Source organism: Garra rufa, chromosome 11, assembly GCF_049309525.1.
Source record: "Garra rufa chromosome 11, GarRuf1.0, whole genome shotgun sequence".
Taxonomy (NCBI): Eukaryota; Metazoa; Chordata; class Actinopteri; order Cypriniformes; family Cyprinidae; genus Garra; species Garra rufa.
The window spans coordinates 42,064,726-42,079,718 of NC_133371.1; the positions used below are offsets into that span (position 1 = coordinate 42,064,726).

Consider the following 14,993-nt stretch of genomic DNA (forward strand, 5'->3'; position numbering starts at 1 on the left):
GTTTTAATGTTCAATATGTTTTATGCTTAAAAAAAAAAACTTGAGAGTGAGTAAATAACAGAATTGTAATTTTTGGGTGATGGTAGGCTAATAAAACAAAACACACAGGAAAATCACTCAATGCTCTTGACTGAAGAACTCTTATTAAAACAGTTGCTTTAATAAGAGTCAATTCATAGTTTAAAGGTGAAAAGGTGAGGCAAAGAATGGCAGATAATTGCCAAACGCAGATGTGCAAAGCTTGTCACATCAGACCCAAAAAGACTTGAGGCTGTAAAGGTGCTTCAACTATGTACTGAGTTAAGGGTATGAATACTTATGCAATGGACTTATTTCAGTGGTTTATTTTTAATAAATTTGTAAAATTTGCAAATCTGTTTTTTTGCTTTGTTATTATTATGGTGTATGGAGAAAATTGATGTGGGGAAAAAATAATTTAAAAGCGGCAACAAAACGTGAAAAAAATAAATACTTTTGCAAGGCACTGTATGTAGTGTTTTATTTTTAAATGTATTAATTCTATTTCTTGAATGCTACTGATAAGACACACATACTATACCTGAACATTAAAGCACTGTTTGTGTGTTTATGTGTATTTTTGTTCTTATTTTTGAAAAACAAGGATAAAATAATGACAAAGATTTTTTATCTTTGTCAACTTTGGCCTAAATAGTTGCCATTCTTTTTGTCTATTTTGTCACCTTGTAAGGTTTTGGTGTTAAAACAGGGAAATTAGTGCTCAGACAACTTGTAAAATAATAAAACCAACATGACAAAGTTGGTCAAATAGTAAAAAAAAATTGTTTTGACTGGCATAAAATCTGGCCTTCAGACAGAAACTGTCTGAAAGACAAGTAACACAACCAAACAACTAATTCTTCACATTACATTTAGGACATGTGCAAATTATAAAGGCTGACTAGACACAAAGTGATTCTCATGCAAAAGCACACAAACATCCTCTGTGACCTCCAGATCCGTCCTGTCATCTCCCTGACGTACTGATGCACACTTGGCTCCGTCTCTGTACCTGGAAGAGCATCTGGCTCCACTGTGCTGGAGCTTAATGTGTTTTACGGCCTTTTTAAAAGGGCTATTATCAGCTTTGCTTCTCACACACACACACACACACACACACACACACACACACACACACACACACACACACACACACACACACACACACACACACACACACACACACACACACGTCTGGGCATCAAAACAAACAGTAACACACAAACCCTGTGTATTTGTTCTCACACTCTACGGGAGGTCCGTCTGTCTATCCACCTCCCTTTATCACTCTCTAGTCACTTTGCTCTTCAACTTTCCCTCTAGTTGTGTCAGAACCACCCTGAAGCGTGATTGATGATGCCATCAGGAGGAGACGGGCTTCACCCCAAAGCATGACATCATCTCTTTGCTGGAGTTCAGCTGCAGGATTATAAAATCCACTGATGCTGATGTAAGCCGAGTCACGATTCAGAGAGAGAGAGAGACAGAGAGAGAGAGAGAGGTGTACCTGTGACTGACGCAAACGGGATTAATGCATTTCATAATCTTTGCAAGTTCACATCAACGTCACATTTGGCTTATTTTCCCATGAAGTCAACAATTCTAATGTGCCTTTAATAACGCACTGCCATAATCCTCACTGCTAAAGCGGAGCATTAATAAAATAAATAAAACATCCCTCATCGCTAGAGGACAGAATTTTCACTAAACCGCTTCCTTTGAGAAGTAATTAGGGTTGAAGCTCCTCTGCTCACCAACAAAAATACAATATAAACTGTAATATTGTTAAATATTATTACAAATTCGAATACGTGTTTCCTACTGCAATATATTAGAAAATCTCATTTATTTCTGAGTCAAGGCTGAATTTTTTTGCATCATTGTCCCAGTCTTCAGCATCACATGATCCTTCAGCAATCATTCAAAAATGCTGATTTGCTGCTTATAAAACATTTGTGACCCTGGACCACAAAACCAGTCTTAAGTCGCTGGGGTATGTTTGTAGCAATAGCCAAAAATACATTGTATGGGTCAAAATTATTGATTTTTCTTTTATGCCAAAAATCATTAGGAAATTAAGTAAAGATCTTGTTCCATTAAGATTTTTTGTAAAATTCCTACTGTAAACATATCAAAATGTAATTTTTGATTAGTAATATGCATTGTTAAGAACTTAATTTGGACAACTTTAAAAGGTGATTTTCTCAGTATTTTGATTTATTTACACCCTCAGATTCCAGATTTTCAAATAGATGTATCTCAGCCAAATATTGTCCGATCCTAACAAACCCTACATCAATAAAAAGCTTATTTATTGAGCTTTCATATGATATATACATCTCAGTTTTGTCAAATTTAACCTTATGACTGGTTTTGTGGTCCAGGGTCACATTTATTATCAATGTTTTGTATTTTAGCAGAAACTGACACCAAACTTTAGAATAGTTGTTAGAATAGTTATTTGGTCTAAACAGCCCGCTTTAGTCCATGTACTGTCTGCAGGTTTGTCTGTACCTGTCAGCGCGTCAGCTCTTTAAACCTCCGTGTGTGCGCGTGTTATACATTATAAACAACTCAAAATAAATCGCAAAATCCTTTGTTAAATGTCTTTACTGTCTTTTAATGGTCTCAGACGAGTAATAATTTGTTAAATAATGACTTTACTTACTACTGTCACTTTTGATCAATTAAATGCATCCTTGCTCAATAAAAGCATTCATTTCTTTAAAAAAATAATTAATAACTTAAAATAATCGCAAAATCTTCTCACAATTTGTTTTTACTCTCAGATGAGAAATAAGTTGTAAGAATATGTCTTTGCGGACACTTTTGATCCTTGCTGAATAAAAGAATTCATTTCTTTCAAAAACATTGTTCCTTTTTGCTCTGAGATGAGAAAAAAATTGTAACAAAAATGTCTGTACTGTCACTTTTGATCTATTTAATGCATCCCTGAATAAAAATTAATACTGAATAAAAGTATTTATTTCTTTCAAAAAATTATACACAACTCAAAATAATTTTAAAAAACAATTTTTGCTCTCAAATGAGAAATAATTTGTTAAATAATCTCTTACTGTCACTTTTGATCAATTTAAAGCATTCTTGCTGAATAAAAGGACTCAAATAATAATAAACAACTAAAAATGATCACAAAATCTTCTCAAAAACATTTAGTTTTTGCTATTAGATGAGAAATAATTTGTTAAATAAGGTCTTTACTGTCACTTTTCCACAATTTAAAGCATCCTTACAGAATAAAGCTATTAAATCTCTTTCAAAAATAATAAACAATTCAAAACGATTGCAAAATTTCAAAAAAGTTTTTGCTCTCAGATGAGAAATAATTCGTTAATGTCTTTGCTGTCAATTTTGATCAATTTAATGCAGAATGAAAGTATTAATTTCCTTTAAAAAAAATAACTCAAATAAATCGCTAAATCTTCTCAAAAACATTCATTTCTTTAAAAATATAATAAACTCAAAATAAATTGCAATTCTCTCAGATGACAAATAATTTGTAAAAACAAATATGTCTGTACTGTCACTTTTCGATCAATTTAATGCATCCCAGCTAAATTAAAAGTCCTAATTTCTTTAAAAAAAAAAAAAAAAAAATCATAAAAAATTAATTACACAAATATATCCCAAACTGACCACAAACCTTTGAATAGTAGTGCAGATTTAGTTATATATAGCACTAATTGACATATTTTGACAGACATAAACAATATTACCTTTCAAATGGGAGTCCAGACACATGGTGCTCAGATGCTCCATATATAGATTGGGACACAGCCGTAAAAACGCCTACAAAAAGCAGCAGGAGAGCAACTCGGTGACCTCCAGCGGTTTAATGAGCATCAGTGTGAACGCCCCTCTAGTGACTCAGTTACAGCAGCAAACAGGCCGCTTTAGTCCATGTACTGTCTGCAGGTTTGTCTGTACCTGTCAGCACATCAGGTCTGTAAACCTCTGTGTGTGCGTGTTTGCCGTCTCCAGCGAACACTGGCCTGTGAGGATGTGCTGTCAGGCTGTTTGCAGACTCCTGACATGTGTTTGTCCCTGAGCCAGACTGTAACTCACTCTCACCATGTTTCATATTCATGAAGGACTGTTGTATACGAACACTACATACAAACAGACACATGAATGACAACTCAAAGCATGCAGCTTGTTGATGAAAGATGCCATTAGTTTTCCATGAAATCAGACTTGCAATTTGCCAGATGGATGATAAAAATGAGGGGAAAAAATGCTGATCCAGCAAATTTTTAACAGTCAAGTACCTCAATTTTTTACTTAAGAAAATCAGTTTTAAATGATTTATTTAAAAAAAAAGAGGGATAAAAACTTTCAAAAATATTTGATGCTGTTGTGAGTTTCTCAAATCATCACAAAAAGCATCAAAATGGCACTACCATTGCAGTTCGGACAACATAAATTCACATTCAAGTGTTTGGGTCAACAATATTATTTTAATTCAAATTAATTAAAATGTATGTTAAAGTAAAAAAAAAAAAAAAAATACATGCATTAAATCGGTCAAAAATGAAAAACAACCAAGACTGACAAAAACTACATTTACTTACAATTAAAATTGCAAAAATATAAAAATTAAAATTATGAATAAAATATATAATAGAATATAATTTTTTTTTCATTTTTGCACTTTAAATACTAAAATAACGGATAAAAACTGATTTTTTTTAAATATATTATTTTAGTAACTAAAATTGGCATATTAAATTGATCAAAGGTGACAGTAATACAGTATCAGTACATTACAAAGTCAAGATTTCTATTTTAAATATTTTCAATAAATGCTGTTCTTTTGAACTTTATCAGAGAACCCTGAAAAACAAAATGCATCACAATTTCAACAAAAATATGAACAACTGTTTTCCACATTGCTAATACTTAGAAATGTTTCTTCAGCAGTTAATCAGCATATTAGAATGATTTCTAAAGGATCATGTGACACTGAAGACTGAAGTAATGATGCTGGAAATTCAGCTTTGAATCACAGAAATAAATTATATTTTAAAATACATTACAATAGAAAACAGCTATTTTACATTGTAATAATATTTCACTATTTTCACTGTATTTTTTTTTATATCAAATTAATGCACCCTTCAAGAGCAGAAGAGACTTCTTTCAGAAACATTATGATGTAAACTCTTTATCATCTAAGAGGAATAAAAATTTTCAAGTTCTTAAATCATCACAAAAAAGCATCAAAATGTCACTACCACTGTTGTTTGGATCACAAAAACTCACATTCAGGAGTTTGGGTCAATATTATTTTAATAAAAATGAATTTGTGTTAATTTGTGTTTTAAAATGTGTTTTAAATGTAAAAAGTATATAAAAAAATTGACAAATTAAAATGTATTTAAATTATTAATATTGACAATAAATTAATAAAAAAAATGACAGTATTAGCACATTATAAAGAAAAAAATTCAGTTTCAAATATGAATATTTTCAAATATTTTCAACATTGACAATAATTAGAAATTTATACATAAATTAAACAAATTAAATGTATTTAAATTATTAAAATTGATGCATTGCATTGATCTTAAAAGACAATATTAGCACATTATAAAGACAAAATTTCAAATATTAAAAAAATCCAGTTCTTTTGAACTTTATTGAAGAACCCTGAAAAATAAAATGTATCATAGTTTGAACAAAATTATTATTAAAATTATTAAGCAGCAGTTTTTTTCCACAAATACATACATATATATATATACATATGTGTGTGTGTGTGTGTGTGTGTGTGTGCGCGCGCGAGCGCGTGTATGCATTTCTGAATTAAATTATTTTATCTGAAACTATTTAATTGTTTTTTTAAATTATTAAATGTATTTAAATTATTATAATTTATGAATTAAAGTGATAAAAAAGACAGTATTAGCACATTATTTTAGCACATTATAAATTTCTATTTCAAATAAATGCTGTTCTTTTAAACTTTTTTTTAATCAATGAACCCTGAAAAATAAAATATATCACAGTTTCCACAAAAATACTGGCCAGCACAACTGTTTTCAACACTGATAATAATCAAAAATGTTTCTTCAACAGCAAATCAGCATATTAGAATAATTTCATCATCAAGATCATGTGACACACAAGACTGAAGTAATGATCCTGAAAATTCAATGTTGCATCAAATAAATAAATTACCTTTTTACAATATATTACAATAGAACACAGTTATTTTACGTTGAAATAATATTTCACTATTTTTACTAGGGGTGTAAATATTAATCAATTCGTATCAATGCATCGATTATGCAGCCGACGATTCAATGCATCGATTCGTCTGCAAGAGTATCGATTAATGTGTTTATTTTGCCGCCTGTTTGTTCACCTGTCTATTTTTAGCATCCGTTCGGACATTTCTTTTACTGTCTATGGCTCCGACGTAAGCGTACTACCTACTCCTAAGCTGCGGGTGGCGCTAACCTCATTATTGTCTTCTACTTCACACTGCTTCACACGCGTTACTTACGTTTCACATCTATGTTGTTCATGTTCACACACCTCACATTGTTGTCTGACTTTCAAGAGCGATGGAACCTCCAGAGCGATTTTGTTGAGTAACTGTTCTATTTGCAATGCCTCTGTTATAGCTCAAGCCATGAGCCACGCTCCTAAATACCTCATTCTTCTAAAATATTTTTGCTTTTGTAGTGAATGGGCTGTAGGCTTATGTCCTACTTACTTTTTGTTATTATTGCACTTAACTGATTTTGTGGAGTAGTGTTCTATTTGCAGTTATTCCATGGAATGTCTGGATACTGGATTCTGATTGGCTGGCAGATATGCAGTAAAACCGTTTAATGCACAGGTAGTTCCAAGTCAGTTTTTTCACCGTTCTATATTAATGCGCTGCTTTAATTGATGCACACAAAAGCACACAGAGAGAGAGAAAGAGAGAGAGATTGCATTGTGCTGCGCACATACATAAACTTCTTGTCAGCGCTTGCCTGAATTCCTTATTAAAATAGCCTAGATACTAGATCGCTACATTATATTCCTCAGCAACGAGGTGGTAAAACTGCTGTTTTTGAATGAATCGTTGTTTGTAGAGAGAGACACACAGCATGCAGGCAGGTACGCACATACACACACACACACACACACACACACAACTGTCATCTCTCTTGCCTTCACACTCTCTCTTGGTCGATCGATAATCTACTGAAACAAATGCTATATTTCATTCAAATAAATGTGATCTTACCGGACTATTTCATCTCTGAGTCTGATTTGAAGCGGGCAGAATGCTAGAGCTGCGTGTCATAACTGACGAAAATAACCATCTTTTTTATCCATTCAGTCAAATTTTGCGCTGGAAATATCAATCCTAGTTTTAATGTGTCTATAACTTAGCAAATGACCATGGAATAAGCGGGATAATCAACGGCTTCGCGTTCTCCAAAACTGTTAACCAAGCTTACAATTAAATTTCATATCTTAAATCTCCAAAGAAATCCGACAAGAACTGCCTCATAAATATGATTCCGTGTGCTCCAATAGCATTAAAAAACACTTATTTTTCAGGCAAGTTGATCCAGTGCCCATGCGCAGTACTGAGCGCACGTCTTAGAGCGCCGATTGTTTCTATAGCAACCGGGACTTCTAACGGCAGCTGCAGTGACGCGCTGACTTTACTAAACAACGATTGGCTCTTTCATCAAGAAGGCGGGGCTTCGCGGCCATAATGAACGTTTCATTTTTCCTCATTCAAAACTACACGAGTGACATGTCTTGGGTATTCTATAGTCTTTGTCTATTTGCAGTGCATTGAGCACAACTGCTATAGTGCAACATACACATTATGTGAATAGAATACTGTTTCTGTATTCTCAATAAAAGGCTAATTATTTACTATTTTTGTTGATTTATTTGAAACTTAATAGATATCATGTAAAAATATCTAGTATTGAATCGGATCGAATTGCATCGTATCACAGGGAATTCTGAAGTATCGAAAATAATCGAATCGTTGGCTTAAGAAATCGGTATCGTATCGAATCGTCTTGAAGGTTCCGATTTACACCCCTAATTTTTAGGCCCCACTCACACCGAATGCGTTTTTTCAGGAGCGCTCTGAGCGCCTGAAGTTGAAAAAAAATAATAAACTCGAGCAGAAAAACGCCCAACGTCATTCGCGTTCTTTTCCATTGTCCAATCGAATGAATGGAGAGGCGGGCCTTCTGTTGTGGTGACGAAAGTTTACCGTTGCTTAAAAAGTCTGGAGACTGCAAGAAATAGAGGAGAAACCTTTGGTGTCTGTCGTGGGTAACCCGGAGCTGTATTATTTAGGGTTTCTGCTAATATGACAGTTTACTTAACAGCAAAAAACTAAGATTTTAGAGCGCTCGCGCTATAATCCTTTGAATTGACTGACAGGACAGCTGTTTTGGTCGTTGCTTAGCAACATAAAAAAATGCAGCACGCTGCTCTTTCATTAAAAGTCACCCAAAAAGGCAGTGCTGTGCGCCTCGCGTTTTTAGAACTAAAAGGCGCGTTCGGTGTGATCGGGGCCTTACTGTATTTTTGATCAAATAAATGCAGCCTTGATGAACAGAAGAGACTTTTATCATGATGTTTTTTTTTTAAAGACAATGAATGTGTAGATAATTGCATTTTTGTGAATACATATATTCAGGATAATACTTTAGAGTGTTAAGTTGCAGAATGTGATCAATGAGACAAATACTTTTTACAGTTAAACAAATAAAACAGATTAATACATCGCAATTTATCATGATACTCCAGCAAATGAACCCTATGGGCTCTCATTAACAGACTAATGGTTCTCTTTTGTCCATCTAAGTCATATTTAATCAATTTATTCATTAGCATGTGGATGGGGGCCGGCCGCCGCACAAAGAGCCGCTTGATTTGTTCTGGACAGGTGGCCGAGCCGACCAGTGGCGGCTGCCGCTCTCCCCGAGAGCCCGCCCACAATGGCACTAAAGACGATTATGCAAATGCAAGACCTTTCCCGGAGACTTTCCCAGGAAGGGGAGCGCGAGAGCGAGGGGGATTGGAGGAGCGAGCGTGAAGGGGGGAAGAGCTGCACTGCGGACGTCAGGCCGATTGTGTCTCAGCTGGCGAGAAGGATGGAAAAGGCTGTGCATTCCGGCACTGCTCGCAAAGATGCTTTTCTGAACGGCCGCTTTATTGCGATCTCGCCGCGGTTAGCCGAACACAGAGATAAAGCCACATCTGACGGGCCTGATGAGTGTCGCTGACATGCACAACTGTACTAGCGAGAGATTATTGGCATGATAATTACAGCTGACAGATGACTGTCACAATCCTGCTGAGAATAACTGGATTTAAGTGAAAAGGGAAATATTAAAACCTTTAATTACTGACTGATGTGTCCATGGGGAAAAGAGGGATGGTGGGAAGAGAGACGAGAGAGAAAGAGAGTGTAGCTCTCTTTTTAGTTTTTCTTTCAGTTTTGCTCATTTTTGTTTAGTTTAACTTGAAGTAACTAAAACTTAGACTGACATAATAACAGCTAAATAGACATAAAAAACGAATAAAAATGACAAAAACACAATAACTTTAAATTAAAACGTAAAAATATAAAAAATAATCCAAATTATGAATAAAAACTATAACAGATTATAAAAACAGAAAGTTACTTAAAATTAAACTGCAAAAATAAGATAAATGGATTTAGGAATAAAAATGAATAAAAACATATTCGTTTAATTTTTTTTTTTTTTTTTGTTTAGTTTAACTTTAAGTACTAAAATAACCAAAATTGACATAATAAAAACTATAGACATAAAACTAAAACTAACACAATTAAATTACCTTAAATTACAATGCATAAATAGAAAAAACTAATTTGAAATATGAATAAAAACTATAATAGAAAATTAATGATTTTCTGTTCCATTTGTCCTCATTTTTCTTTAGTTTAGCTTGAAGTACTAAAATAACTAAAAGTGATATAATATAAACTACACACATATTTGTAAAAAAAGAAATAATAAAAATGACAAAATACAATAAAATTAAAACACTAAATTATTAAAATAAAAACTAAATAAATAGTTGTATACAAAATCTGAATTAAAAACTATAATAGTATATCAACTTGAAGTACTAAAATAACCACAAATAAAAAATACAAATAAAAGTGAAATTAAAAACTCTAAAAATATTTTAGATAAATAACAACAAGTAATAAAAAATTTAAAAATTACACAACATTACTAAAACTAAAGACAAAAAAATTAAAACTATATATGATGTCAAAATAACACTGCATGAGATCAGATAAGGATGCACAATTTGAGGGAAAAACTTAATTGTGATTTAAAATGTAACTTTTTTTAAGTTCAAATTTGAGTTTTGCTGCACTTTGTTGGTATATTATATAAATTTGCTCTTAATGTAAAAGCTGTACCAAAATTTTTGGCCAACTTCTTAACATTGGCAACGCATGTTTTTGCATGTAATGCATGTCTTTGCACACAATTCACATAACTTTTAAGACTTGAGCGCTCTGCATCAAATGCAATGCTTTACCAGGTACTCTAACGAGCAAGTTTACTATATGAGAAAACCATATATGAAGCTGGTTTTGTGATGCAAACAAAAAAATGCATTCGTTTATAAGTCATACACTACAGTAAAAAGCATTTTGAGGTCATAACATATTATTGTGCAAGGAACTGCATGCAAATATTCTTTATTAATTAGTACATTTCCCCTAAAATCACAACTTGTGTGAAAGGAATACAAGTTGTTGATGTTTTCTACCATTTCTGTTCATTTCAGCTGGAAACTGAAGTGAAGCAGTGAATTGTATATAGGTAGGTTTTTGGAATAAGCAAAGGCATGTTTTCCCAGTGAGATGTTGGAGATCTCACACTGACAGGTCAACACACACACACACACACACACACACACACACACACACACACACACACACACACACACACACACACACACACACACACACACACACACACACACACACACACACACACACACACACACACACACACACACACACACACACACACACACACAATCTCTCTTTTCTCTCACACACTCAGACAAACCAACTATGTGAGATCTGATGCATGCAGACACAAATATAATCCTGTATTTACCCTCAATATTTACACATGCACAGGCAAATAATCTTCCTAAACCGCTCAAGAAGCTTTTTCAACTCTCAGTGATTTGTGGTTGGTGCCTGAGCAAGTCTACAGTGGATCTTGCAATGCAACACTCAATGCCACCATGCTAGTGGGTTGTGACGATTAGCATGTTGCTAGGGTGGTGTGGGATAAGTTATGCGTCAAAGTTTAGTACTTCATGACCTTCCTCCCACACGTGACCAGTAATTAGCTTTGAGTTCTGCCTACACACGGGGGGCTTGTGATCTACATATTATGAAGGCCAAAAGTTCAAAAGCCTGGTCTGCTCCTGCTGGATGTGCCAGAAATGGGCCAGATTTCAGTCATTCCCAATGGAAGTCCTCACAAATGCAGCCATTTAATTACATTGGCAGGACAGGTTGTGCAAATGCAACCAAATCTATTGGAAAGAGTGGGACCGAGAAATGATGCAATTGCGAGACTGTGGGAAACTAATGAGAGCTGAAAGTGGAAAAGGAGGAATATAACTGTTTAGCTATTGGTTAGTTATTATCTATCGGTTTTATCCATTATGTAGACTACTAGACAATGCTAACAATCTTGGCTATTAGTTCACTTCACATAATACCCTGTGTAGCCTAAATAACGTGCAAATGGTCATATTTCAATTAAATATCAGTGTTAAATTGCTAAAAATATAATAAGGCATGGCTGCACAATTTGTGGAAAAATACAAATGCATTTTTTCTGATAAAAACTGCAATTGTGATTTTAAAAAATTAGGTTCTAGATGTATTTTTTATATCTCACTGTCAAGTAAAAAAATAGCATTTAAAAATATTAATATTATTAATAATAGCAGTTATTATTATTAGTAGTAGTAGTATTGTTGTCGTTTATAAAATATATAAAGGTGAACAAGAAATATTATAATCTTTGAGTGTATAGTAAAAATAATATATTAGATAAAAATATATTAGTTAAATATTTTAGATAAAAAATATATTTTATTTTTAACATCAACAGCATAGTAAATATGCATTATTTGTATTGTTGTTTAAGTATATTACTACTAGTGCACTTAAGAAAATATTAATAATAGTAGTTATTATTATTATTACTATTAGTAGTAGTAGTACCAAATGCTACCAATATTAAACAAAACCACTATAAATATAAAAATTATATTTCAGTTTAGTGAAAAAATTAGCATTTAAGAAAATATTAATATTAATACTACTAATAATTAACTATTATTATTATTGTTGTTGTTTTTGTTAATAATAAATAAAATATAAAGGTGAATAAGAAATATTGTAATATTTGAGTGTATAGTATATTTTTTTCAAAAATATGTTTATTTAACAACAATGACAACAGTCTAGTAAATATTTAATATTTTTATTATTATTATTGATAGTAAAACTATAAATGTCAATAAGAAATATTGTAATATTTGAGTGCACAGTAAACATTTGAGAAAAATATATTATTTTAGTATATTTTTAGCACATTACTACTAGTACATTAAAGGAAAATATTAATAATAGTTATTATTATTATTATTAGTAGTAGTAGTAGTAGTAGAAGTAGTAGTAGTATATTACTACTACCAAATAACAACCAATATTAAACAAAACTATTACAAATATTAAACATATGAAATATTGTTGTAATATTTTAGTGTTTAGTGAACGGATTAGTATTAGTATTTTTTTACATAAAAAAAGAAGCAAAAATAGAATAATAATTTTCTGTTTTGCAATTTTTGTTTAGTTTAACTTCAAGTATTAAAATAACTCAAACTAAACTCAAACTAAAACATAAATACACACATTAAAAAAACTAATAAAAATGACAAAACAATAAATTACTATTAAAAAGAAAAGAAAAACTAAATATGAATAATTTTATTCAATATGTGAATAAAAACTATAAAAGTATACAACTTGAAGTACTAAAATAACTAAAAATAAAACTAAAAGTGAAATAATGATAAAGTAAAAAAAATGATAAAACTAAACATTTTTAAAACAGCAAGTAATAATTACACAAAATTACTAAAACTAAAGACAATAAAATAAAAAATAAAAATGATACTATTATAACACTGAATAAGATCAGGTAAAGATGCACAACATAGTAAACATAACAGTTTACAAACAACATAGTAAATAATATTTATTACTATTATTAGTATTATTAGTACTACTACTACTACTATTGTTGTTGTTGTTAGTATATTACTACTAGTATATATTTAAATATTTTCATAATAGTAGTTATTGTTATTATTATTATTAGCAGTAATAGTATATTACTACTACTACTACCAAATACTTCCAAGATTAAACAAAACCACTACAAATATTATACAAAATATGCAATAGTATTGTAATATTTAAAAAAAAAAAAGTATTTAAGAAAAAAAGTTATTTTTACTATTATTGTTATTGCTGTAGTTGTTAATAATAAAGAAAAATATAAAAGGTGGATAATAAATATTGTAATATTTGAAAAAAATTAACATTTGAAAAATAAACATTTTAGGAAAAATTTATAATAACATTATATTTTTATTTAACAAGAACAACAACAACAACACAATAAAAAAATATTATTTATTATTGTTATTATTGTTGTTGTTAATAATAAATAAATATAAAGGTGAACAAAATAAATATTTTTTTAAACAAAAAAAATAAATAAATATGAGAAGTAAGAGATTAACACTGGTCATCAGTAGATTACAGGATGATATTTTCAGATTGTCAGATACAGAGCTGATGTGCAGGTGTTTGGAGATGTATGCGCATGTGTCAGGCATGTCTAATGTAAGTTTGCGCTGTGCGATGTGAGTTCATGCGATGTGTCAGGCAGAATAAAGTCTCTCAAACCCCCTGCACTCATCACTCCTCTCCCAATCTCTCACCCTTCATCCTGTCATCCTGCCTTTTCTCCGCATCAGGAGCCAGCAGCACACGGGCAACTCATTAGAGCCGCAGAACAGAAAGAGAACGACAGAAAGACGGAGAATAGTTAAGAGAGAGAGTGAGTTTCTCCATCTGTTACAGCGCTATCCAGATACGCTCCAGTAGAAAGAGATCTAGCAATATCCATTTATCCTTCCTGTCCGCCCAGAGAGTCACACGAGGTCAATGCAACGCTCCGATCTCAACTATACTGGACTTCAAGAACACATTTACTTGAAGAGTAAATTTTGCACTTAAAAGATTTGTTTTTTGGTTCCTGCTTTAGCAAAACTGTAAGGCTGCTTTACAATCATCTCACAGAAACCATCCTAATTACATATTTGATTTAATATTATCTTTGATTTAATTATTATTAATATTAAGTGATATTTTGCCTAAAGATAATGAAGCCTGATTAAAATCATTAGGATTTGTTGCTGTCAGTACGTATAATTTCATTGAATAAATGAATATTTCATAAAAAATATATATTTTATAAAAATATATTTAAATAATACAGATATTTAAAATATTTGATTAATTTAACATATCACATATATATTCTACACACACAGTGCACTACATAGGGTATACATATACATATAGTATTGTTAGTTTTGTGTATATAATAACTTCATTAATGTAATTATTAGTATTACTACTACTACAAAATAAAATTATTAAACTTTTGCAATATTTCAATGTAAATAATAATAATTGTTGTTATTGCTAATTTTATTACTAATTGAAACTAATTATAATTTTAATTTCAGTGTAAATAAAAAAGTATTTAAGAAAAAAAAATATATAATCATTAATGTCATTATTAGTATTACTACTA

General features: G+C 31.5%; 1 protein-coding gene across 2 annotated transcripts in view; it reads right to left on the bottom strand.

The window, feature by feature from the left end:
* LOC141345229 (F-BAR and double SH3 domains protein 2) overlaps nt 1-14,993 on the bottom strand; it is a 140,105-nt gene that overhangs the window by 89,244 nt on the left and 35,868 nt on the right. The window lies entirely within an intron of this gene.